General features: G+C 43.5%; 1 protein-coding gene and 1 long non-coding RNA gene across 4 annotated transcripts in view; one reads left to right on the top strand and one right to left on the bottom strand.

The window, feature by feature from the left end:
- The window catches only part of LOC144691800 (uncharacterized), a 78,564-nt gene that overhangs the window by 27,777 nt on the left and 23,808 nt on the right, over positions 1 to 26,979 (bottom strand). Inside the window, exon 2 of the long non-coding RNA XR_013579222.1 lies at positions 18,542 to 18,743. This is a non-coding gene — a long non-coding RNA (uncharacterized LOC144691800). The remainder of the gene's footprint in view (positions 1 to 18,541; positions 18,744 to 26,979) is intronic.
- Positions 13,551 to 26,979, top strand: part of kcnj15 (potassium inwardly rectifying channel subfamily J member 15) — a 42,089-nt gene continuing 28,660 nt past the window's right edge. The window contains exons 1-2 of one of the 3 annotated variants that reach the window (XM_078560294.1): positions 13,551 to 13,643; positions 22,979 to 23,149. The gene's annotated coding sequence lies outside the window, so the exon portion shown is untranslated. Of the gene's footprint in view, positions 13,644 to 22,600; positions 23,150 to 26,979 lie in introns of those variants that run through there. The other 2 variants (XR_013579221.1, XM_078560293.1) reach the window with 2 other exon arrangements.

The following is a 26,979-nucleotide window of genomic DNA, read 5'->3' as shown; positions in this document are numbered from 1 at the left end:
CAACTGCCTGAAGTTGAACCAGACTGCTCACAACATTGGTGTTATGCCTGAACCTGAGGTGAGCTTCCAAACACTTATGCACTCCATCACCCAGACTGCCTCCTTCCATCTACACAACATCATTCATATGGCTCGTTGCTCAATACTAAATTTAGTTTAGCCTGCCCTCTTGTTGGTTCTATACGTTAACAGATCCTCTGTCATGTTACTCAAAAATTAGAATTAGATTAGGTTTATATTGGAGTTGCAGTGCTCTCTGGTTAGGTTCACCAAAGTGTTTAAGAGTGAAAATACCAAACATCATTCCAATAATACAAAAAATTCTACTAAACCTGCAAACTGTGTGTCAGCATCTGTTCATGAATGTTATTTCTCAGTAAAATCTTCCCTTACTGCCAGCTGACATCGATAGTAGTGTGATAGTCAGCGTGACAAGCTGTCCATTATCAGTATGTCTCATTTCTTCCTTTCCAAATGACTGATAGGCAAATGGAACCATGCCTAGAGCTAGCAGCTTGGGCTGCACAATTAACAATGGACCGATTTTGGAATCTAATCTTGTTTGCTTAGAATAATTCCTGCGGGCAGTGTACAGGAATCAAGAATGTGTCAGATTTCTTGATAGTACACACGGCTAATTTTTCATTTGAACAATCATCACACTCAGGTTTTTATTGGTTTGTAAAGAAGAGCATTAGGCATCAGGAAAGCTGTCATGATATTAGATCTTTGTCACTAAAGAGCTCAACTAAAGGTGTTGTAATTTATCTTCAAGATTGGGGGCAACTTACCTTGAGGCAATAAAATTTAGCTCTATGACTTTGGGTCGCTCATCAAAGACATTGAATCTCCTGTTGGTGTGACATCCTCCTAGTTATCAGGCTATAGTTCACATAACCTTAAAATATGGTTTATATTTCGATCGGATCGTTAACTAGTGACCAATTCTCAAGCTGGCCAGACTAGCAGCCTTTTTTTCCCAACTTATCGTTTATGAAAATGGTGACTTTGTCAAAATTTGCATAGTAACAATTTTGGCAAGGAAAGAATTATGAAACTTTGAAGGGAGGTGTACAAAGTATGTGGGAAGTAGGAAAAATGAACAAAACTGTATAGATAACAGTGTTAGCTCTGGGCTAACAACAATTTAATTGTATTTAGTGCCTTTAATTTAAGGAGCGGTCTGTTCACAGAAGTTTAATCAGGCAAAAATTGAGATTGAGCCGAAAAATGAGATATTATGAGAGGACTAAAAGCTTGACCAAAGTGAAAGGTCCTAAGAAGGAGGATGAGAGATTGGTGAAATAAAGAAAGAAAGATTTGCATTTCTATAGTACCTCTCATGACCTCAGCACCTTCCAAAGCTCTTTACAGCCAATGGAGTAGTCACAGCTGCAATATACAACATGCAGCAGCAAATATGCACACAATAAACTGCCACAAACAGAAATGTGATAATGACCAGATAATCAGTTTTAGTGTTGTTGTTTGAGGAATACACATTGGCCAAGTCACCTGGGATAACTCCCCAGGTCTTTTCAAAATAGTGCCATGGGACTTTTGTAAGATCAGCTGGGAGATCAGACAAAATTAAAGACCTGAACTTATATAGTGCTTCTCATGACCATCAGACATCGCAAAGCGCTTTACAGCCAATGAAATACTTTGTGAAGTAACGTAGGAAACACAGCAGCCAATGTGTGCACAGCAAGCTCCCATAAACAATAACATGATAATGACCAGATGATCTGTGTTTGTGACATTTATTGAGGGACAAATATTGTCCAGGACACTGGAATAACTCCCCTACTCTCCTTCAAAATAGTGCCATGGGATCTTATACATCCAAATGAGCAGGCAGATGGGTCCTTGTTTTAATATCTCACCCAAAAGATAGCACTTCTGACAGTGTAGCGTTCTCATAGTCCTGCACTAAGGTGTCAGCCGAGATCTGTGTGTTCATGTCTTGTGGGGCTTAAGACCCACAATCTTCTGACTCAGAAGAGAGAACGCTACCAACTAAACCATGGCTAACGAAATGGAGATATTTAGGCAGGGAATTTGAGAGCTTAGGGCATAGGCAGCTGAAGGTATGGTGGACATGGTGAGCCAATGGGAACAGAGGTATAGAGGGCAACAGAGTTGAAGGAGTGCAAAGTGCTTGGATGACAGTAAAGGTGAAGAAGGGTAGAGAGATGGAAGGGCTAAGGTCATGAAGAAATTTTAACATAAGGATGAAAATTTTCAATAGGAGGCATTTAGAGACTTGAAGCCTTTGTTGGCCAGTGAGCACAAGAGTGATGGGTGCTTATTGTGAGATAGGATCTAAGCAGCAGAGTTTTCGAAGGGCTCAAGTTTATGAAGGGTGGAGGCCAAGAGGTCAGCCAGGAGAATATTTGAAGCTGGAGGTAACAAAAGCAGAATGATTCAGGAGTGGATGAGCTGAGCTAGGAGTGAAGACAGGAAACGTTACAGTGTGAAAGTCCGTGGTCTTTGTGATGAGAGGGTATAGGGTTGCAGGTCAGCTCACAGTCAAATAGGGCACTGAGAATGCGAACAGTATGGTTCAGCCTCAGGCAGCGATTGGCAAAGAGGATGGAATTGTTGGCGAGGAATGGGATTTGTGGGGGTTCCAACAGCAATAGTTTCCCCCTCCCCACTGAGTCAGTCTGATGCTTTCAACTGTAGAGCAAACTTTATCATTTAACCAATGAATGTGGTTCAACTACACCAACAGAAAGTAAGCAGTTGTTTGTAACTTACTGAAAGCTCTGAAAGATAATATTTAACAAATCTTCTTCATTGAGATATTTTGTCCATATTTAGAATTGTGTTCACACATACACACACACAAACACACAAACACACACATAAACACACACATAAACACACACACAAACACAAACACACACACACACAGACACAACACACACACACACACCAGAAAATAACCATTAAGAGGCCAAGAGTTTAAATATACCAAGTTCTTTCTCAAAGAGGCATCAAAAGGGAGGGACAGTCTGCAAAGTTCTACCAGTGGACCTCCACTGCTACTCAAGATAATTTGAACAATGCAAAAGAAACATCCTACAGATGCTGGATATCCAAAGCAGTAAATGCTGGAAAATGCTCAGCAGGTCAAACCACATCTGAGAAATGAGTTAATGGTGGGTACAGTTTTAAACAACCAACAAGTAGTGAAACTGACAGCATAATACACACACACACACACACACATATATATATATATATATATATATATGTGTGTGTATATATATATATATGTATATATATGTGTGTGTATATATATATATATATATATATATAGGATGAATTAGCCACAAAGGTTCTCCAAATCATTTGCTGTTACTTTAGTGGAAGAGCTACAGAGAATCAGCAAAACCAATTTTTTGGTTTGTCGTGGCACTTTAACCGAGTTACACAAGGCGGTCAGAAGGATTCTTGCAGAAATGTAATTCTCTAATGCTTTTGGGTCTCATGTTTATCCTTCACATTCAGATGTTACCCTTCAAAATGTCTAAATTATTTCCCCTTTAGGGAAGTATCAGAAAGGCACTTGTTTCCTTTTGATCTGTACCTAGAAATTTTACTACAAACTTCCCTGATTGAACTGAAGACAGAATCTGTCTTTTTCAGATAATAGATCTGGCCACCTGAAAGAGATCGTCCTGTTCAGCTTCATTTTACTGATGCTGTGATACATTATGTGTCACATAGTTACTCTTTTCATTTTAAAACATAAATATCATCCAAATTGATGAAAGCTTATCATCATGTGATGTTACTATGGGCTACTTTTAACCTAACTCATAGGATCAGGTTGAATGGTGGTTTCACACTCTACCCAACATGACTGCCCAATGGCCTCAATGGAGAGTACAATTAGGCAGGCTGTAAAACCGGCATTGTGCTGTCAGGTTCACTACTTGTTGGTTGTTTAAAACTGTACCCACCATTAACTCATTTCTCAGATGTTGTTTGACCTGCTCAGCATTTTCCAGCATTTACGGCTTGGGATATCCAGCATCTGTAGGATGTTTCTTTTGCATCGTTCAAATGATCTTGAGCAGCAGTGGAGGTCCACTAGTAGAACTTTGCAGACTGTCCCTCCCTTTTGATGCCTCTTTGAGAAAGAACTTGGTGTATTTAAACTCTTGGCCTCTTAATGGTCATTTTCTATTCTCTCCTTATTTGGGACAGGCCTCTAAAGTAGGATCTTGATAGTACTGGTGATGGGTCCCCCTGAAACATCAACCTATATTTCTCTTTCAATTACTGGCTAACCTGCTAAATACTCCCGGCATTTCATTTCTAATTTTGGATTTTCAGGACGTGAGTTTTCCTTTCATCCTTAAGAAATGTTTATGGCTTAATTACCTGCGGAAATCAGTGCCACGTTCAAGGGAGTCCTGGGCAGATGCCTTGTGTGCTGTAAACTCTATTTGACTGGAATTTTCTGAATATCTTCTCCCTGTTTTTCAGGTGTTATGTATACTGTGTTGCACAAGAGTAGATGTGATGCCATATCCAGGAGATTAAGAGGCCCAGAGGTCAGATCTGAACGAAAGGTGCAATGCTAATTGAACTTGACTGGAATCGAGCTGTAGTAATGAGATGTATAATGTATATCTTTTATAGTTTGTGTAACTAGTTGCAGCTAAACTCAAGATCAGAAAGGTATGATGGCTGTGTGTGTTCTTGTATAACACAAAAACCACTTCCAACTCACTCAAACCTTGCAGTAGCTTCTTAGGTGACGTACAGATGCTCCTAATGCTCCAATTGTCCTGCTTCCAAGTACAGATGAATCCAGGATCTTTCTAGTTCTGTCCCAGATTTCCATCCAAAGCAGATTCTGCATGTGTGCAGGCTACAAAGGAAGGAACATCTATGAATATCCTCTTTGTGCATAAGATTAGCCATTCCTTAATGCATGCTAGAAATTGGAAAGGTTCCAACTACCAAATTACAATGTAAACAAGGAATCAGTGAATGGAGAAAATATCTTTGTTACATTGTCATTAGCTGGGTTTAACACTTCTGCTTGGCAGTCTCTAATACTTTACCTGTCAAGTAAAATTGTCATCAGTGTTCGAATCTTAATTTTACTACCTTTTTCATTTAATTTTACCTTTTTAATGACCTTTCCAATGTTCCCAACCTCTAAATGTTGCAAATGTATCCAGTGAATCAGTTGTAACAGTCAATCAATTATGTGTCCTTCACCAGTTTTTATTTAGCTATTTCTTTTTCATGCAGTTTGGGGCGCTTGCCATTATATATCATGACCGGTAGAAGAATGGGAGGAATTTGGCAATCATCATCAATATATTATTAGATGGTGAAATTTAAAAAAAGAGGACTGGACTAACTTGAGTCAAATGTCTCCACAAATTTATTGGTAGGAAAGAAAGAAGTAGCAAGTTTCACATGCTCAAGATCTGAGGGGCTGGAGATAGCCATAATTTTCCAATTTTCCCTAGATACAATGGGAGGTGCCAAAGGATTGGAGAGTAACAAATGTGACATCCTCATTCAAGAAAGGGTGTAAGTATAGTCCTAGCAACTACAGACCAATCAGTTTATCATCAATAGTGGGTAAGATTTTAGAAACAATAATCAGGAAAAAGTGAACGGTCACTTGAGCAATATGAGTTAATAGTCATTTGATAGTGCAGAGCTTGAGGATTGCTGAAAAAAGAGACATGTCGAAGTTTTTCATCTTGCACTCATCAGGACACTTTGCAAGAATACCAATATAGGCGGAAGACAACAATTTATATTGTATGTGAAGAGAGTGCTGATTGGTTGGCAAGTGGACTCTGATTGGTAGAGATGTTGCCATGGAGAACGCAGCAGTACTGGTGACTGACAGTCCACTGCCAAGCATTGTTTGAAATTTAAACCAGGCAGCTTGATCCTGATTGGGGTGAAAATTCTGGCCCTGGTTTTCAGATCCCTCCATGGCCTCACCCCTCCCTATCTCTGTAATCTTCTCCAACCCGACAACCTCTGAGATATCTGCACCCCACTATTTCTGGCCTCTTGTGTATCCCCAATTGTAATTGCTCCACCATTGGTGACTGTGACTTCAGTTGCCCCAACATCTGGAACACCCTCCCTACACCTCACCACCTCTCATCTCTCTGTCTCACCATTCTTCTTTAAGACATTCCTTAGAACCTACCTCTTTGACCAAACATTTGGTCATCTGACCTAACATCTCCTTATGTGACTCGGTGTCATATTTTGTTATATAATGTTCCTATGAAGCCTCTTGGGCTATTTCATCATGTTAAAGGGGCTATATAAATGTACTGTTGCTATTCTATCTTTGATATGTTTCTGATGGCTACCCTGCAATCTTTGACCAGTTGCAAGCTGGAAGTAGAGAGTGCACTTCAGCAGGTACGTGTTTGACATTCTGATGCAGTGGCCTGTCAACTGCACGAGAATGGTTGCCTCTCTGCTGGGATGCTTACTTCCTGGAGGATGCAGGTGTTTATATGACAAACCATCCAGGTGACGCATGGGATTTGCACTGATGATATATCCTGAGCTTTCTGAGGTATTGGCAATGCGTCACTCAGGTTTTGTAGCCTTAGGGGAGTGTTGGGGGGAATGACTGCCTTGTAGACTGTGACCTTTGTGTCCATCTGCAGGTGATGGTTAATGAAGACTTGTCTGAGCAGCTTCCCAAAGGAGGAGCTTGTGCATTGAAAGCTTATTTAAAGAAGATTGGCTTTGACCTCAACAGCTGGGAAGAGAGTGCACTGGACTGCTCATGATGGCAAGTCCTACTTCACCAAGGTGTAGCTGGTTTTGAAGTAGGGCGAATGATGAAGGCTGAGGACTCGAGAGCAAGAAGGAAGCTCAAGGAGGCGCACAACCCTTCATCGATCACGGACTGACCAACTGACTGACTAATGATTACCCATGTGGGATGTGGACTTTTTAAAATGCTGTTTCTCCCTTTTACTATCCCTTTAACACCTCCTTTATCTAGCACTGACTTTGCCCCCATCTCTTACAGCGTCTCTTTCCTTCTCTCCCCCCCTTCCTTTTTCTCTCCCTTTCCCTCTCTTTACTCTAGGACTCAGTGCCAAGCATCCTCATCACTCTGTGGAACTGCCTTTAGTGTTGCTATCATTGTTGCTGATGAGTAAATATTGGCCGAAACTCCAGAAGAATTTCCTGCTCAACTTCCAGGAGTGTACTTACCTCAGTGAAGCATAGGGTAGGGCCACTATTCATTCCTTTCCCCATTTGCAGGGGCCACAAACTGCCTGGGACATAGAAAACATAGAGGTTGGCTTTCATATTCTTTCCCAGCCTGCCCCGGTCTCTCTGGCTTGCTTGCAATTGGGCCTTTTCCATCTTGAACGACGATAGATCTCTGAGCACAATGATGTCATTCCTATACATAATGACATCATCCCATGGGTCACAATGGTGTCCCATATTAGCGACTTCAACAGTGGCCACCTTAGCCTCAAATAGAGTATTGTGTCCATTCTGGGCACCACACTTTAGGAAAGATGTGGAGGCATTAGGGCGGGAGCAGAAAATATTATTGAGAATGGCTCCAGGGATGAGGGACTTCAGTGAGTAGATTGGAGGAGCTGGGGTTGCTCTCTTTATCGGATAGAAGGTTGAGAGGAGATTTGATAAAAATGTTCAAAATCTCAAGGGTTCTGGGCAGAGTAGATAGAGGCAAACTATTCTCATTGGCAGAAGGATCAAACCAGAGGACACTGATTTAAGCTGAGTAGCAAAAGAAGTGACGTGGCAGAAAAGCCTTTTTACGTAACGATTGATGAGGATCTGGGATGCACTGCCTGAAAGTGTGGTGAGGGCAGATTTAGTCATGACTTCCAAAAGAGAGTTGGATAATTCTCTGAAGAGAAAAAAAAATCACAGGACTACAGGGAGAGGGACAAGCTGAGTTGCTCTTGCAGAGACCCAGCACAAACATGATGGGTCGAATGGCCTCCTTATGTGCTGCAACCTATCTATGATAGGTCAAGCAGTATCTGTGGGGAGTGAAACAGAGTTAACATTTTAGGTCAATGACTAATCATCTGAATTTTCATGGTAGATGGTTCTTATTGTGAATTAGTGTAAAATAATGCAAACTGGGAAAGAAAACATGAATCCTACAGACAATGCAATCATGTCTGCTGGAAAAGGTGGAAGGAGAGCAAGATTTGTTTGAAATCATTGAGCATCCTGTGAGCATTTACACTCCACATAGCAACTTTCACATCCTCAACCCCTGTTTAAATGCAATGAGTTACTTTTGAAGTGTTTCTGCTGTTGTTGTGTGTGTATGTCAGCCGTCATTTGCATACAGAAAGGTCTCCCAAAGAATAAATGAGGTAAATGATTGTTAATCTGTTTTTGGTGGTATTGGTTGAAGCATGAATATTGATCATGTAATCAGGAGAATTTTCCAACTTTTCTTCAAACAAGTACAACCACTTGATTGGCTTCATTGGCCGTAATGTGCTTTGATGTGAAAGATGCTATAGAAATGCAAGTGGCCTCAGCACCCTGGAACACGGAAGGGGAAATCAGTCAAGGATCCTACAACCTGTTCACTCTCTAGACTCCCTTCCGGAAATGCTTTTATTGCAAGCCCCATTCCCTAATCACTAATTATACTCCCTGACCACTGAGCCTTAACCAGGCATTTTGCAACCTTGGTGTCACACTTGACTCTGAGCTGAGTTTCCAACCCTATACCCTTTCCAAGAGTAAGACCTGCTAATTTCACCCCTGTAACAACGTCCTTATGTAATTGTGCATCAGCTCATCTGTTGCTGAAACCTTCATCCATGCCTTTGTTATCGCAAGCCTTGACTATTCCAATACTGTTTTGGTTATCCTTCTACCTTGCACCCTCTGTAAGTCTGAGATCATCCAAAACCCCATCCCATATTCTAACTTACACCAAGTCCCATTTTACTATTATCCCTATGCATGTTGTCCTACATTGGTTCCTGGTCTGGCAATTCCTTGATTGTAAAATTCTCATCCTTATTTTCATATCCTCCATGACTCTGCCCCACCACATCTCTGTGATTTCCTCCATCCCTACAGTGCTCTAAGATCTGTGTGTATCTCTAATTTCCATCGTTCCACCATTGGTGTCCATGTCTCCAGGTCTGAGTCCTAAGCTCCTGAATTCCCTACCTAAGCTGCTCTGCCTCTCTACCTCCCTCTCCTATTAAACACTCTTTCAAACCTTTATCTTTGACCAAGAATCTGTCCTGGTACCAGCTTTTATGTCTCAATGTCAAATGATGCAGGTACTAAATGAGTGCAAGTTCCTGTTGTTGTTGGGGCAGCACGGCCTACCTTTCCATATAATTGCTGCCACTTATCTCAAGTCCAATCGGGGTGAGTGAGGTATTAGAGGAAGATCTACATGTGTAGAACCTCGCCCCACCAACTTTTACGTCCCGCGGGCAGGCTCACACCCCACCCGTCCATGTCAACAACTTCAGAAAGGGGAAAGGGATAGAATTGTAAATTGAATGAGGCAAATTAGCAAGATTTAAAAAAAAATTTCTGTGGGTAAGAGTTGGATAACTGGAGACTAGCGGCTGACTTGGAATGGATTACAAGGTTGCAAAATAATCAATGGATCCAGATTGTATTAAAAAGCATGAAAGTGAAACTGAAGTGAGTCTTAAGAGTCATTGGGATAGAAACAAGACTAAAAGTGATTTGGATACCTGCTACTAAGACCATAAAGGTTCTGTGTTTCTGAGGGAAGTGATATTACAGCAGGTTTACTAAACTTACGGAATCCATGACAAGCCAGATTCTGCCCTGGCAGGAAAGTTAGTTGAATGTTCTTTTCTCATTCCATGATCTATCACAATCTTAATAAGAATTATTCTTGAATACTTTGATTTTTAAGGAACTGATAGTTAGACTCTTACTTTGACCTCCTGTCCTCTAACAATTAGCAAGTCAGTCGGAGATTGACTATCATCTTTGGCAAATGTGGTCAATGTAAAGCATACTGAAATATTATTAATGATTGTGTGTTGAAACATTAAAACAAGATGAGAAAGTCATGTTGGCATGTACCCTTAACTGTGCTTTTCCTGTATTGCTGTCATGATTAAACGCTAAATAATTAAGAAAGAACTTGTATTCATATTGCATCTTTCATGACCTTAAGTTGTCCCAAAGTACTCCTCAGCCAGGGAAATAATTTCGAAGCATGGTCATTGTTGTATTACAGAGAAATGCACACAGCAAGGTCCCACAAAGAGCAATATGTTAAAAGGCCAGGTAACCAATTTTAATGATATTAGATGCGGGATAAATGTTAACCAGGACACTAGGAAACTTTGAGTAGTGACATGGAATTATTTTATTATCCTGATATTAGATCATGGAGGCACAGGGTTAAACTAACAAAAATTCTTCTGTATGGCAAGAAGAACGGCAACACCTAGAATGGCCTCTTCCAGGAGGGTAGTGGAGACAAAGAAACCTTTGAATGATTTGAAGCGGTCAAATACTGTGCTATAAGGACTTTGTGGGAAATATTTTGTTTTCCAGTACCTGGGCGTATTGGATTGTCTGAATGCAGAATGTGCATGTAAATCAGGAGCACAGGGTTGCAAGCTTGGAATGAGGCTCACCTCATTGTCTGTCCATTTAAAGGAATGGGCAGAAACTTTTACATCCCGCGGGCAGGCTCGCACCCCACCCGTCCGGCCGTTAAATAGCGTGAGGTGATGTCGGGCGAGCATCCCGACATCATCGTGCAATCACGTGATATCTCGCTTGGCAGGTGCACACGGCAGTCGGAAGTGTGCCTGTCAACAATTAAACGGGCAATTAAGCCCATTAAGGAGGCAATTGAAAGCGCTTTTTCGTGGCCCGTCCACTTTTACGGTTGGCGGACGGGCCAATCGGTCAGGCGGCCTTTACTTTTTTGCTCAAACCTCAATCCGGGGCGGGATGAATTCTCCATGGGGAAATAAAATAAAAAGAGATACCTGGGGGCTGGTGCTTGATTGTGCTGCATGGACATATTTTTCAGCATTTTGTTGTTTCGCTTATTCTGTGGAGGTCTGCAGCTCCATGGGGCAGCTGTGTGTCTTCAGGGAGCTCAGTGGAAGCGCTCACCAGCACCCGCAGTGACCTCAGAGCCAGCCCTCTTCCAACCTCCACCGGCAGTGCTGAGCCTTTCTCCGGGGTAATTGGCCAGCCAGCGTGAAATCGCAGTCGGGGACAGATCATTGTTGGGGGGCCCGTTTCCCGTCCGCTCCCGGGCCCGTCAATTGCCCGCACCTGATGAGCACAAAATTCAGAACGTGGGCAGGAATCCTTCCAAGTGTGCCCAGGTGCTCCTATTGTCCTCTGTTTTCTTCTCAGTAAATTGTAGTGTTTTACTTGGAGCTGGTGTATTTGGTCACCGCCTTTATCCCTACAATGGCGTGCTTGGCCAGTTCCTCAGGCAGCAGCAGCGCACGGCGGTCTGGATCTCCCAGGAGCTGATGGTGCTGTGCTTGTTGCAATGGGCCAGGCGGGAAGCCTCACCTATGATGTGTTCAAAGATATCGTTCAGGAATGAGGTCATGATGTTCATGGCTTCAGAGGAGATGCCAGTGTCCAATGACCCATCTAGTGCCTGTGTGCAGATTCTTGACTAGGGACTCCCAGGTTCACTGCCCCATCACCAATTCTCAGTGTCTACACTGTCAAGCCCCTTCAGAGTCTCAATAGTAAGCAGTTTTTCATAGATGTTGAACAGAATCCAACAGCACTTTATGTAACCCAGCCCAATTTTGCAATTAATATCAAGTCTAGAACAGGGGATGTGATCTGGCAGTACCCACTAAACAAGCACATCATTTCAAATAAATCCTTTTTTAAAATTCAATGGTTATGGGCATCACTTGGTCAGAGAGCATTTAAGAGACCATGGAGCCACATGGTAAGGACAGCAGATTGCCTTCTCATTAGTGAGCCAGATGGTCATAATTAGACTTTTGAATTCAAATTCCACCATCTGCCATGGCAGGATTCAAACACAGGTCCCCAGAGATTTATACTGGGTCTCTAGGTTACTAGTCCAGTGACAATACCACTACACCATCGCCTCCCCATCATTTGTAACGATAATTTTGATATTGTAATACTTTATAGTTGCAATGTTTCCTACATTACAAAAGTGAATACACGCCAAAAGCACTTCATTGGATGTAAAGTGGTTTAGGATGTCCTGAAGTCATGAAAGACACCATATAAATGCTAAGTTTCCTACATACAGGGTAACATTTTTTAATAAGCGGTGCTACAGTAAAAGAGTTGAATTATAAATTCATTACAATTGCAAAAGATCTACATCGATGAAAACTCAAGTGATCAAAATTAATCTGTCCAACTAACCAGTTGCAAGATTGGGCACTTGAAAATGAAGAGGGACCAGCTTTGGCTCCAAAGTTAGCCAGGAAATTTGAATCAACCATGTTTACTGCCTAACATTCCTGATTTCTCACTGCAGTCATTGATATTTTGGATCTCACTGATGTCTTCTTGTTATATCTTCCTGGCTTTTACAATACTATGATGAATATTTAACTCAGTCTGGAAGATGCAGCTTTATGGTCATTTGAAACATTCTGTAATCATTTACATCTCTTTTGCGCCCATCATTTATTTCTGTCGTTATCCTATTATCACCAAGTTTTGACTTGCACCGTTATCCCATTTGCTGTTTGTTCACTCCTGCCCGGGTATCACAACATTTCCCCTTTGTTCTTTCCCTGTCAACTGAACCCTTTCTTTGGCTCTATATTTGTTTTAAAGCTATTCATCTTTGGCACTTTCCAGTTCTGATGGTCATCAACCCGAAATGCTAAATCTGTTTCTGTCTGCACAGATGCTGCCTGTCCATTTGAGTGTTTCCAGCATTTTATGTTGTCACCAAGATGTGCTATATGGAATTAATTTGATATCTCATCAGCTGGTTTCACATATTAAACTTTTTAAAAAGGGATATTTCACTGAAAGGCAAAGACACTGACAAAATGGCTGCCAATTTGCATCTGCGTAGCTACATTCCATTTCATGGAGACGTAGGGTCTATGGAGGCCCCAGCAGATATTGGCTTCCCTGGCGATGTGAAAAGCTTCCTTCCCAACTCATCCAAATGGAAGAATGATCCATTCAGGAGTTAATTGCTGGAACATTAAAAATTAATTACCTCGGCTGTCACAATGGTTAAGTGGAGTTGTGCCAGACATGAGTTGATCAACTTCCTTTTAGAATATACAATCAACATGGGGAGAGGTCATGTGATGCAACCTTTTGTGTGGATGTTTGAATTTGGGATTTGGCAGAGATAGTCTAGCTGCTGAACGGAGCAACTGTCTCTCACCCTCCACCCCGCCCCCCCAACCCCTCTCTCTTTCTACAATACTTCATCTAAATCTTGAACCTCGTTTTGGTGAGTTAAAAATATGTCTACATTCCTACAGCAGACAGCCATTGGATTTCTATACCAATGCTTCCAGGAGAAAAGGGACAGACCAACCACAACTTTAAATCAAGTGCCTCAGCTGATGAACCAAAGGCTCTGGATACAATCAGTGAGTCTTTATTGACTTTACTTTTGTTTTACTTTCATCCACACTTTACTTGGCCAAGTTTAACATCTGATGCTCTGTGAAGTTGTATTTTTCCTCTGCATGCTTTGGTGCTTGAATGCGTGTTTGTGTGCATTAGGTGGGGGGAGTACGATGTATTTGTACATTTTTAACAGTTTTCATGTCCTTACCTGGGTGGGTTTTAGTACAATAAAACTAACCCCCTATTTGTTTCTCTCAAGAATATCTGTCTGGCTTAGTTATTACAAACTGCACATAGTCAAGCAAATTCTGAATTGGCAATGCACCACATTTTTAAAAATTCAAAACCTCTGCTATAACCAAATGAGGGGCGGAATCGTCCCAGATTTACACTAAGTGCAGTACCCCTGCTCAGGGCAAAGACCAGCAAGCAAGGTCAACACTCCAGCATGGGAGATGGTAGCAGCGGTGGTCAGCACCAATGCCCTGCAAAAGAGGACGGCCACCCAGTGCCGAAAGAGGATGAATGATCTCCTCTGTTTCGCCAGGGTAAGTCGCTCTGCTTATCACTTTCAACTCACACACTGACAAGACCATCACACATCCAGAGGGATCCACTGACTGTCAGTTCAAGGGATATCACAATTCACTCTCTCACACACACCTTCATCCGCCCTGAGAACCTGGTCCTCATCCCATGCATTAACCACTCAGTGCCCACACATGCCAGGCATCCTTATTATCTGGCCTGGCAGGTGACCTGCTTACACCTTCTCCATCTGTATTCATGCAGGACAACCTGGCACACAACAGAAGGAAGACGTTGCAGACTGGTGGAGGAATGCCTGACTTCAAGGTCCTAACAGACTTTGAAAATAGAGTCATCCAACTGGCCGACGATGACCTGGACCATTCCTGTACTGAAGATGAGGTCGGCAGTGCTCAACTAAGTGAGGACCTAGCAGTGCAACATCCATCAGACAACAATGCAGTGAGTCAGTTCCCCTGTTCCGCAGTCCCCTGCCATGCGCTAATTATCTCTCCTTATTTTCACAGGCACATCTGGGAAGCAGCCGAGGGGTCCATGAGCCAGGTCCTCGACTCAGGTCCCGAAGACACCTTGGAAGAAGAATCTGATGGCACGCTAATTGAAGACGTGTCACCCACACCCTCCACCAGCACAAAGACACACACCTTGCTGGGACCTAGCTTTAGAGTAGCCTTGGGGTCACAATCAGGTGAGCACATTGCACTGTCTGATCCACAGCAGCCAGCATCAAGGACTTCCCCAGTTTCCATCATACAGAGGACTTCTGGAGGCCAGAAATCTGCTGAGTCCGAGTGAGACGACGAGCCTCTGGACTTGGTCGTATCTCAGTTTCTGGAGCTGCAAAGGCAACATCAGGAAGGGATGTCCACTGCGCTCCTCAGATCACAAGGCACGATGGAGGAGTCCATCCGCCTTCAGTCTGAGGTGATAGTGCTGGCATGCCAATGCAAGACGGTCAACACTGGTAGGATGGTGGTAGCCATGGAGACCTCGGTCCAGGGCATTGGTCCTGCACTGCTGCGCGAGCTGAACTCCATCGCTGACCCCATAGTTAGCCTCCAACAGTGTCAATGGAAGAGGGGTGTAGGGCATCTTGATTTCACTCCAGCTTCCCTTTCTCCTCAAAGAGTCAGCCAGGGGTCCTCGGGCACCTATGGGGAGGAGGATTAGCAGGTGCACCCGCGGGGCCATCCACCCAGGTGACTCTGGGAGTGTCCAGCCCATCCTAATCCCTTCTTCCTGTGACCCCAGCAGCTCCAGCTCCACGGGCTGAGGAGTGTGCCACACAGCAGGACTCCGAAAGCAGGCCGGAACCCTCCAGGTCTTGGCCTTCCAGAGGATGCCGTCAAGTTCATCACAGACAGGGCTTAACAGTCAGCAGGCTGCCTCCACATCTGCTGTGAATGTCTGGGGAACACCAAGATATAGCAGCAGGGTTAGGAAGGTTAAGAAATTGTAGTTTCACAGCGTGGGCACGGGCATTAATCACTTGTACACAATGTTGATTATTGTAAATAAACTCCCAACAATGTCATCCAGTCTATGGTTCCTTGTTATGATGAGCAGTGTTCGTGTCTGCGTGAAGTGAAAGCTTGGTTCCTGCACGAGAGAAAGGCAGGTGTCTCACTCCAGGCCCTCACCCCTGTGCTGTGTGCAACCTTCACAGTCACTGAGCACATCAGTCATGCCTGCACCTCAATGGGGCTTTATCACTGTGGCCAGAATGTCCTGGGCTGGTGACAGAGCTCCATCACTCTCTCTGTGTGCTCTCAGCTCCTTTTGAGGTGCGGCTGGCCCCCATCTCATCAGCATCTGTGTCCGCGGACATTGTTGTCCTGAAGGGTTCAGCTCATGAAGGATGTCATAGGATCAGGAGAAGTTCAAGTTTCCCCACTGCAAATCCATGATATGACCCTGTTCACATAGCGCAAGCGAGCTGCCCTCAGCCAGACAGGAGTCCGACATTCACACAAGCAATGTGAGGATCTATGGAATGTCCTCACTGCATGTCATCATCATCCTCCTGGAATGTAGGGACTACGGGCATCTGGTGCAGCTCAATGACTGGAGCCTTATGATAGAGGGTATGTGCACTGCCTTCAGCCAGACAAGAGTCAAACATTCACAGATACAATGTGAGGGTCTATGGAGTCTCCTCACTGCATGTTGTCATCATTCCCCATGAATCTCGTGGCAATAAGGGCCTCCTAAGTGTGCCTGCTTTGTCTGAACAATGCGATGGCCTCATCGCCATCATCCTTGCGTTCAAGGGCCTCCTCACCATCATCCCTGTTGACGTCATCCTCATTGGAGGAGCTGTGCAGCTCCTCGATCTCCTCCTCAGGCAGCTCCTCTCCCCATTGCAGCACCAGGTTGTGAAGGGCACAACAGGCAACAACGATGTGTGACACCCTCTGCGGACTGTATTGCAGGGCTCCACCAGACCGGTCCAGGCACCGGAACCTCATCTTCAACATCCCGATTGTTTGCTCCACCAAAATGTGAGTTGAAACATGAGCCTCGTTGTACCTTCTCTCTGCTGCAGTCTGAGGCCGCCGCATGGGCAACATCAGCCATGTCCTCTGCGGGTAGCCCTTGTCCCCAAGGAGCCAACCCTGCAGCCTCTGTGGACCCTGGAAGATATCAGGGATCTGCGTCCTACTGAGAATCTAGGAGTTATAGACACTCCCAGGGAATTGTGCACAGACCTGGTGGATGTTTTTGCTGTGGTTACAGACCAGCTGAACATTCAGTGGGTGGAAGCCCTTGTGGCTGACATAGTTGACTGCTTGTTGCCATGGAGATCTAAGCGCCACGTGACTGCAGTTGTTGGCGCCCTGCACCTGTGGAAAACCCGAGATCTGCGCAAATCCCAGCGCTCTCGCTTCCTGGATTACCTGATCCTGGGCAAAATGCACAAAGTTGTGTGTCTTCGCGAATATGGCATCCGTGACCTCCTGGATGCACTTGTGTGTGGAACTTGCGAGATCCTGCAGAGGTCAGCTGTGGAGCCCTGGAAGGAGCCACTGCCATAAAAATTGAGCACTGTGGTCACTTTCATGGCCACTGGCAGTGGATGTCCTCCACGCCCCCGTGGCACCAAATCCTGCTGCAGCATGTGGCATATGTGACCGACCAGTTCCCTGCATATGCGCAGTCTTCAGCGGCACTTTTTCCCAGTCACCCTTTAACTTAAGGTAAAATTGGGAATTCTGAAAGCACCCCACCTCGGAGGCATATCTGTGTGGTCTGGAAGGGGTTGTAAGATGAATCTCAATTGCTTTCGTTGGTTAATGCAAAAGTGCCTTTTCTTTAGTTTGGCGTATTAGTTGCCGGCTAATTAATGTTTGATCTCTGCTGATTATAGTTTCTTTGTTACAGTAAAAACCTTAAGTCTTGTCCTTCAGTTATTTCTGTTAGTTGTTTGGGAATCTCATTCCTTTTTAAAAATTATAGGTTTCTAGAGGCAGCACAACAAGTGGATTTTGTGCTCCAGTCCCTGAGGGTGGGACATAAGCTCACATGCTATTGACTCAGAGGTGAGAATGCTACCCACTGTCTGACTGCTGACACTTACTCATTGTACACAGTATACTAAATTACATGATAATTCCATCGTGGTTTTTCAGCATGCTTTCAATTTATACCCTAGATTGCATTAGAAATACAAGTATTACAGTAAATGTTACAGTTTAAAAATGCTCTCCAGCGATAGAAACAAAATGGAAAACAAAAACAGAAATACCTGGAAAAACTCAGCAGGTCTGGCAGCATCGGCGGAGAAGAACAAAGTTGACGTTTCGAGTCCTCATGACCCTAAGAGGACTCGAAACGTCAACTTTGCTCTTCTCCGCCGATGCTGCCAGACCTGCTGAGTTTTTCCAGGTATTTCTGTTTTTGTTTTGGATTTCCAGCATCCGCAGTTTTTTGTTTTTTGTTTTTATATTTTTAGAAACAAATTGGGGTTGGTCTTAATTATTTAAAATGGATTCATGCCCCAATATCATAGAAGACAGCAACATGTCATAACAGCAAACACTGTCACTGTTACAGATTTGAGCACAGAGACTGTTCAGGAAATGAAAATTGGATTGCTTTCAAGGTAAAGTTTTGTTCAAATCGATGGGAACTCAGATCAGAGAATTGGATATGGAAGTCCGCTTGTCTGGTGACCAGAACACCTGATTTTCCAGTTGTTATAATGATTGACTAGAAAGTTGGAAGCAGCACAAATCAGCTTTTCAAATCTCTGCCTTTAAAATCTCTGATCTGCACTCCTGTCAAGCAGGACTTCACAGCAGGGGCAGAGTTTCTAAAGCTCAGGCTTTGGAACTCCAGACCTCTGGTGATGTCTTCTGAATTGATTTACTTCTTTGCCTGTGGTCTTCTCTTTCCCTCTTACTGCCTATACCAAGAGCGTTCAAAATATGGAAATGAGCCCAGATCGCACACAGCCAAGGAAAACACACTTTCTATTCATACTTGCGTATTGCTTATTCAGTCATTTATTCTGCTTTCATTTCATGTTCATAGGGGTTTGTAAGGTGGTGTTGCCACATTGGTGGAAAGACCTGAAATTAGAATGGCATTGATACATTTCAAATACTTAAGCCCAACTCTGCACAGTTTGAGGTAGTTGCAAACTAATATGGATATTAATATGAATTTTATGCCACCAATTTTCCTGTCACTAATGCCCAGGAAACACTTGTTCATCACCAACGACAGATATATGTGTGGAGAGCAGTGATGCTGGGTCTCTGTGTTTTTTTGTAAGTCTTAGATACCTGGGGCTGTGGGACAGCAGTCAGGGGGTCCTGCCCACTGCAGTTATTGCCACTATTGTGGGCCTCCTCAGGCCTGGTTGTGATGGTTGAATTTCCAGGCTACATGGATGGACGCAGGAAAAACAATATGGGGCCAACTCAATAGTTTCCAAATCTTTAGCACAGCCCTTTTATCTACTGCAGATGATTGAACAGCCCTGCCTCCTAGTGACACACCCTTAGCTTTTTCTTTGACTGAAGAGCCAAAAAAAAAGATGCAGAACAGTGCTGAATCCCAGTTCTATCAGCCCATAGACAAAAAAGGCTTTGACTGGAGGTCAGCAACCAAATGGAACAGGACACCAGCTAAAAGCAGCTTTGACTCTGTGTCCTAGATCTTGGGAAAGTGATCTACATGCAGCACTATGGCTCATATTTATGAGTAGGCAGTATAGTTTATTTGCCTGCAAACCAGCTACACTATAAGGGCTTGTTAATATTGTACATGTGCGTGGCAGTTTTGCCAGAGGATGTGTAGAAATTTTTGGTGTCACAGTGTCATGACCAGCAACAATCAGAACAGCACATGCACTATCCCCAGGAAAGTCAGTAAAAATTACAGGAACTGCGATATTAAAAAATTGGATCTTCCAGTCTGATAAAATCCATCTAGTTGGCTGCACTGGTTTGAGAACAATATGAAAATGTCAGTCCATGGAGCAGGCTCTCTAGGATGATGGTGGAAGCAATTAATATTGATTCATCCAAACACAGATTATATCTATTTCTTTCAGGGAATAATATTTTGGGAGGCAATGGCCGGGGTTCTGTTGGGCCGATGGGGTCTCGCCCACTGGTTTGAGAACTGGTGGGTAACCCCCGTTAGTTGGGAGGGGGAGGCCTGATGGAATCAAGTGCCTTTCAGGCAATTAAGTAGTCACCACTGGGTCTTCCTCATGGCTGAGGACCCTGGCGGTAGAAGTCCCGCACGCCACAAGCTGCCGGCCAGCAGCTCCTCATGCCAGCAATGCTAATGGGAGCAGTGGCTGCTAATGGCAATGCACCCACTAGAGGCCCAGGATCATTGTGGGATATTCCAGGTCAAAGGTGAGTGAAGGCAGGATGGGGATCATAGGATGGGGTGGAGCAGGGGGGTCAGAAACAAGGGCAGAGGGGTGGTGGCTTTCAGCGACCACCCTCCTGCCCAATGCTGGGCCCCTCGATCAGACACAGAGTCCCTGACAATGAGGGGGCTCCCCCACACTGGGAGGCCAGTGGCAAACCCAACAGGGTTTGCTGGGCGGTCTTCCAAGGGCATGGGAAAGCCATGTGGCCTCCTTTCAATCCCTGGGCCACCACTGAATTGCGGTGGGCTCGGGGGGTAATAGCTGTCAACTGGTTCATTATTGAGTCTAACTGACACCCTGTAGCTGGGTGGCCAGGAACCCCATCTATTCTCCCACTTAATCAAGGGAGATTTTGCTGCTGCCGGGAGACTGATGTGGGGCCTCTCCCACGATTAAGTGGGCCCAACTGCCATGCTTCCTGCTGCAATGGACTGCATTAAATCCAGACCAACATATGAGTAATTTTGAGACACAATGTGATAGGCGCAGCATGCTTGAGGGGACTCATGGTTCCCAAAGTTCTTCCTCACCTCATGTCTGATTTGGTTTTAAACTAATTGATAAAGTTTGGTTTCTATTATCAATTAAAAATCCATTACCATTGTATCATGTGACTCCTACATTAATAATAATAATGTAATAAAATGTCCTAATTCACTTCACAGGAGCATTATAAAACAAAATTTGACACTGAACCACATAAGGGGATATTAGGGCCAATGGCCAAAAGCTTGGTCAGAGATCTAGGTTTTAATGAGTGTCTTAAAGGAGGAAAGAGGTGGAGAGGCATGCGGAGGGAATTCCAGAGGTTGGGGGGCCTAGACAGCTGAAGATAGGGCCATAATGGTGGAGTGATTAAAATTAACTGTGCAAAAGGCCAGAATTAATGGAACACAGGTATCTCGGAGGGTTATGGGGCTGGAGAGGAGTACAGAGGTATCGAGGAACCATGGAGATATTTGAAAACAAGAATGAGAACTTTAACATCAAGGTGTTGCTTGTCCGGGAGCTAATGTAGGTCAGCGAGCACAGGGGTGATAGGTAAATGGGGTTTGGTGCAAGTAAGGACATGGACAGCAGAGTTGGTAGCCAAGGCTTGAATGAGTGTGTCAGCAGCAAATGAGCTGGGACAGAGGCTATCAGAATGGTACGAAGCAAACTAAACAGACTTTGGTCTTTATCGCCTACCCCCTATGCTCCTACTGAATATAAATAAAAGGCAAAAAAGCTGGAAATATGAAAAAAAAAATGGAAAATACTGGAAATGCTCATCAGGTCAGTCGGCATGGCTAGTGAGAACAAACAAGTTAACATAACAGAGTGTGTTATTCTGAGCTGAAATATAAATGTGTCCATTCTGTCCACCCATGGCTACTGAACTGCTGAGTGTTTCCAGCACTTTCTGCTTTTGGAACAGCTAAGGAAAGGTGAAGGTGATGCCGGCTGGAAACAGTCCAAAGGCAGTCGTTTTGAGTTTTTATGACTTCTACAACTGCACTTGCTGACTGGGTGAGTTCTCAGCAGAACACATTTCGGGCAGTGTCAAACCAGCAGGTATGAACCTGCAGGGCAAAACAGCAATCCTTGGCCCTTGATTGGCAGTCTCACACTCAGACAGGACTGCAGGAATGTCTGATGAAGGCAATGGAAAATGAACCAAAAGCTGTCCAATGGTACCACCTGATTAAGGGTCCAGGGACTTTACTGTGACCAGAACGCAGGGAGCTCCCTTCTGCATTTGGTCCGTGTTACACCAGGGCCTGAGTGTGCTTGACAATGGTTGGGCTTTAAAGTGGCAAAAGTGGTCCATTCCCCAACACTGAAAAATTAAGATGAATATATAGTTACATAAACACTGCTATCACCCATCACCATAACAAAACTCTTTTGAGTAAGTCATTGAGATAAAGTAAACTACTAGTAAGTGAAAAATCAAACAGGATTTTAAAATTGCTGTAAAACTTTCTCGAAAACATTGGTGACAAATCAAATAGAATTGACATCAGCTACGAGTCTATGAGTTAATTGTGCCATGATCTATGTTGAATTTTAATGAACAATTTATATCAGAATTTTAATGGATTTAAGATATTTCTTTTGATAAAAATGTTGAATGAAACTTAAAAGTCACTGAGGTAATCCCTGGTCCTGCTGGAGAGCATTAGCTGACTCTAAGAATTTTTCTTTTTTACATGTTCAAATGTGACCTTTCTTATCTAAGTCATTGCTGAGATTTTAAACATTTTTAAAAAAAAAAATAAAGCTTTAAATAAATCATAATGATGCGTTGGGAAAAATAAGTGCAGGACCTAAAAAGTGTTTGCAACCTTACGTCCTGTGTTACCAACGCCAAGATTCCCAGTCACATTCTGACAAAAATAGTGTTATTGAAAGAAATCTTTACATTTCCTGTTTGGCATAAGCGGGGCTTCGAAACTTACCAAAAACATAGCAGTTATAAGTTCATTTTCGTGGGTTAAAATTCACATCGACTTCCCCGGGTACAAATTTGTACCGAATAAGATTAAAAAGAAACCTCGGTTGATTTTATCCATATATTTTTTTTGGTGCATCAATTGTGTGTGTGTCTCTCGCCCCCTCTTAAAACAATTCTGCCAGTTTTCCATAAACTCTTTTCCGCATACTTTCTGACTTCGCTGCTTGTGACGGGAGGGGTGGGTGTTTTGCAGGATCCTCAAGGTGAAGATTGAAATTAAGTGTTAAATGATATCAGGCAACAACGGAGCTGGGCGTTGTTGTGTGTTGTTTGATTCTACCAAAAGTTCAGCCTAGCGTGGCACTTTTTAAAAAAAAACTTAATGGTTCAGTGACATCACTGGGAGAGGAGGGGGGTATTAAATAAAAGCTCCTATTCCTTTCTTTCCACCCCCCTCCCAATGCCTCTCTCCGCAGGTAGGACCCGTCTGGGGACTGACTTGTGTGTGTGTTTTCCCCCAGCCCTTTGAGCCCTAGACTCTTGCTCGGTGTCTGGCGTGAGATCGCCCGGTCTGCAAGGAGCCTGTCGCCGCCTTATAACCCACCGCAGCCCTGTACAATGACCCTTTGACTCCCTTCTCCCTCAAGGTAAGAGATTCTTTTAAACTCATTTATCTACTTAACTTGTGTCTCCTGTTTATTTTATTTTTTTGTTTTTCTACTTTTTAAAACGTTTTGGAGGAGAACATTCGCCCTGTATTTTTAATGTGTTTAAATTCTCACAAAATTGCAATGCTTTGATCCCTCGCAGCGAAAACAGCATTTTCAAATTTCATATTTATGGAAGTTGTTGCATTTTAATCCTGCGGAGATATATTCTTTTTATAATGCAACTTTCGTTTCAAGGTTGTGCTAAAAAATGAGTATGTAACGATCATTTTTTTTTAAAAAGTGTTCTGAAAGTTTATTAATGAATCATTCTGAGAGACTAACCTCCTCTGATGACGAGTTGCTGGGGTTTGGCAAGTTAGCACACGATCTGATTTGTTTACGTCCTGTGGACTGGAGTAAAAGATGTGACTACAATATAATGACTTCCTCCCTCCCTCCCCATCCCCCTTTCCTTGTTCGGCCAGTGTGGGAATCGAGTTGAAGAAGAAGAAATTTCAGGAGAGTTTCCCCACCCCCCCCACCCCGTCCCAGAAGCTGATGCATTGCTTCCTGACATGAAGGTGTGAGACTTGGGAGTTCTGAACTGTACTGAGCAGCTGAGTGCATACGGGACAGGCAGTTCAAGTTATAAACGTTATCATAACACTGCAGTTTGTTTTAAAGAAACCCCCTTTTCACCCCTCCTTCATTATAAAGCTTCAAATTATAATTAAAAAAAACATTTAAACGCTGAAAATTGAATGCCCTCTTCGATTTTTATTTTGCACTATGGGCAAGCAACAGGTGAGCAACCTGCTCCCAGATTCCCCAAAAATAGCAAAGGCTTGTACGCTTTGGCGCCTGTCACAACCTCATGGAGGTTCCAGCGTACTTTAAAGCCAAGGGAGTATTTTTGAAGCGTCGTCACTGCTGTGATGTCACAGCAGCCAGTCTGTGCACAGCAAGATCCCACAAGCAGCAAGGTGGTCATGAGAGAAAAACTTGCATTTATATCGCACTTTCCATGACCACTGGACGCCTCGAAGCGCTTTAGGAGTCAGTGAAGTTATTTTCAAATGCGGCAGGAAATGCAGCAGCCAATTTGCGCACAGCAAGCTCCCACAAGCAGCATTGTGAAAATGGTCAGGTAATCTCCTTGTGATGTTGGCCAAGGGTTAAGTATTAGCCAGGACAGTAGGAATAGCTCCCCTACTCTTCATCAGTAGAGTGCCATGGGATCTTTTACATCTGCCTGAGGAGAAGATAGGATCTTGGCTCAGCCTGCATTTTTGATCTGAAGTCCTGGAGTAGGACTGATCCCAAAAGCTTGTGATTCAGAGGCGAGAGTGTGAACCAACTGAGCCACAGTTAACACCGTCATGGCCAAATGATCTGTTTTTAGCCATTTTTATATTCGTTCATGGGATATGGGCATCGCTGGCTAGGCCAGCATTTATTGCCCATTCCTAATTGCCCTTGAGAAGGTGGCGGTGAGCAGCCTTCTTGAACTGTTGCAGTCCCAATAGTGTAGGTACACCCACAGTGCTGTTAGGGAGGGAGTTCCAGAATTTTGGCCCAGCGACAGTGAAGGAACGGCGATATATTTCCAAGTCAGGATGGCGTGTGGCTTGGAGGGGAACTTCCAGTTGGTGGTGTTCCCAGGCACCTACTGTTCTTGTCCTTCTAGATGGTAGTGGTCGTGGGTTTGGAAGGTGCTGTCGAAGGAGCATTGGTGAGTTGCTCCATCACTGCTGCTACTCTGCATTGGTGATGGAGGGAGTGAATGGTGAAAGTGGTGGATGGGGTTCAAATCAAATGGATGGTGTGAGTTTCTTGAGTATTGTTGGAGCTGCACTTACCCAGACAAGTGGTTGAGGGATAAATGTTGGCCAGGGCATTATGTTCAAATGTGAGTCCTACCACCAGAATGAAAGTGGGACTTTTCCAATCAAAAGTGACGCTGTGGTCGAGAATAGGTGGTATTAGAATGAAGATAAAAGTCAATTCTGTTTTTAAAATTAAGAGTAGGACACTGAGAAAGAGAGAAAGATTATAAGGGAGAAATAAAAGGAAAATCAGGCTGCCAGCAAAGCAGATTAACATTTATTGGTTAGGAATAAAATACAAGCAGAGTCAAAATAAGAATAGAAAATTAAAAAAGGAGGGTGAGAAAAGTGCGTTTTCTTTAAATGATCATCAGGTTTATCAGGTTACTATTACTGGCCTCTGTCAACTTTATTTAAAACTTGTTTGATTATCCCAGTATGGGAGTGGTAAGCTTTAAAAACAATGGCTGCCCATGGAGCTGAAAATCGCTCAGATACGCTCCGTTTAAAAGGTAAACATTTATTTGAAGGTTCAAGTTCGCTGTGGGCTCACAGAACCAATTTGCACGGACTCTTTCAAAGCAGCTCTGACTTCCTCCTTCTAAAGCTGGTTTTCAGGCACCCAGATGTACTAAGGCTGCTTGGGATCGGGAAAAGAGCTAGGAAGCCAAACGCGAAAGGTGGCGTTCACACTGCTGGGAGTTTCATTTTACCAGATATAAGTGGGATCGAGATTCAGATCAGTTACCCCTTACACCTGTTGTTGCAACAAAGTGGAAACATTCACTGCAATGATGAACTTAGTGCATAACTGCATCCCAAGGGTTAAAGTGCCATCAGTTCTGTAACAGTTGTTCGAGGTTGTGGGAATCAGGATATGCTGTCAGAATTTACTCTGGTGTAATTTTGATTTTGCTATCGGTCTGATTCAGACATTATTTTTAGAGTGGTGAAAGAAAGCAGTACACAATTATACAACAATTTATTCCTACACTTTTTGAGCCATTTCAAGGAGCTACACAAATGGATCCTTTATGCAGTGACTTCTAGAGGGATAGAATTGAAAAGTAGGAATGGGGAATTTTACTTTAAACTTGTGTAGAACATTGGTTAGATCACTTTTAAAGTATCTCATACGGTTCTGGTATCTGTATTACAAAAATGATATAGAGGCACTGGATAAGGTGCAAAAACGATTTACAAAGACGATACCAGAACTGAGAGAACTTTCAAGAAAGACTCTTTTGTCCAGAAAAGAGAAGACTGAGAGGTTACTTAATAGAGGTGCTTTAAATTATGGAGGGTTTTGATAGGGTAATGAGGATGTTTCCACTTATGGGGAGTCTAGAACTAGGGGCCATAAATATAAAGAATGGAAAGGTCATTGACCTGAAATGTTAACTCTGTTTCTCTCCCCACAGGTACTGCCAGACTTGCTGAGTATTTCCAGCATTTTCTGTTTTTATTTAACAATAAATATAAGAATAATAAGCCCAATAAAAAATTCAGGTGAATCTTCACCCAGAGTGGTCAGAATGTGGAACTTGTTTTCACAAGGAGTGGTGGAGGCAGATAACAGAGATGCATTTAAGGAGAAGCTAGATAAGTACAGGAGGAAAATGGAAATGAAGGATATGCAGATGGGGCTCAATGAAGTAAATTGGAAGCAGGATCGCATGGAACATGAGCCCTTACATCGTCCGGTTAGGCCTGGTGGCTTGTCTCTGTGCTGATATTCTATGTAATGGGGAAAAGAAGATAGGGGAAGTGGCTGACGGTGTAATCGAAATGAGGGTGCTTCAGGAGGGAGGGGCAATCCAGTAAACTGAGGGGTTTAGACAGAGAATTCTAGCATAGCCAACATATACCGAAGTCCCTGCCACTGATGGCAGAGCATAGGGAGGAAGGCACATAATCACACAAGATTACAGGAGGGATTTGTAAACAAGGACAAGGATTTTGAACACAACATGCTGAGGGATGGGGAGCCAGTGAAAGTTG

Source organism: Cetorhinus maximus, chromosome 16 (assembly GCF_964194155.1).
Source record: "Cetorhinus maximus chromosome 16, sCetMax3.hap1.1, whole genome shotgun sequence".
Classification (NCBI taxonomy): Eukaryota; Metazoa; Chordata; class Chondrichthyes; order Lamniformes; family Cetorhinidae; genus Cetorhinus; species Cetorhinus maximus.
This window is presented reverse-complemented; position numbering and strand designations above follow the sequence as displayed.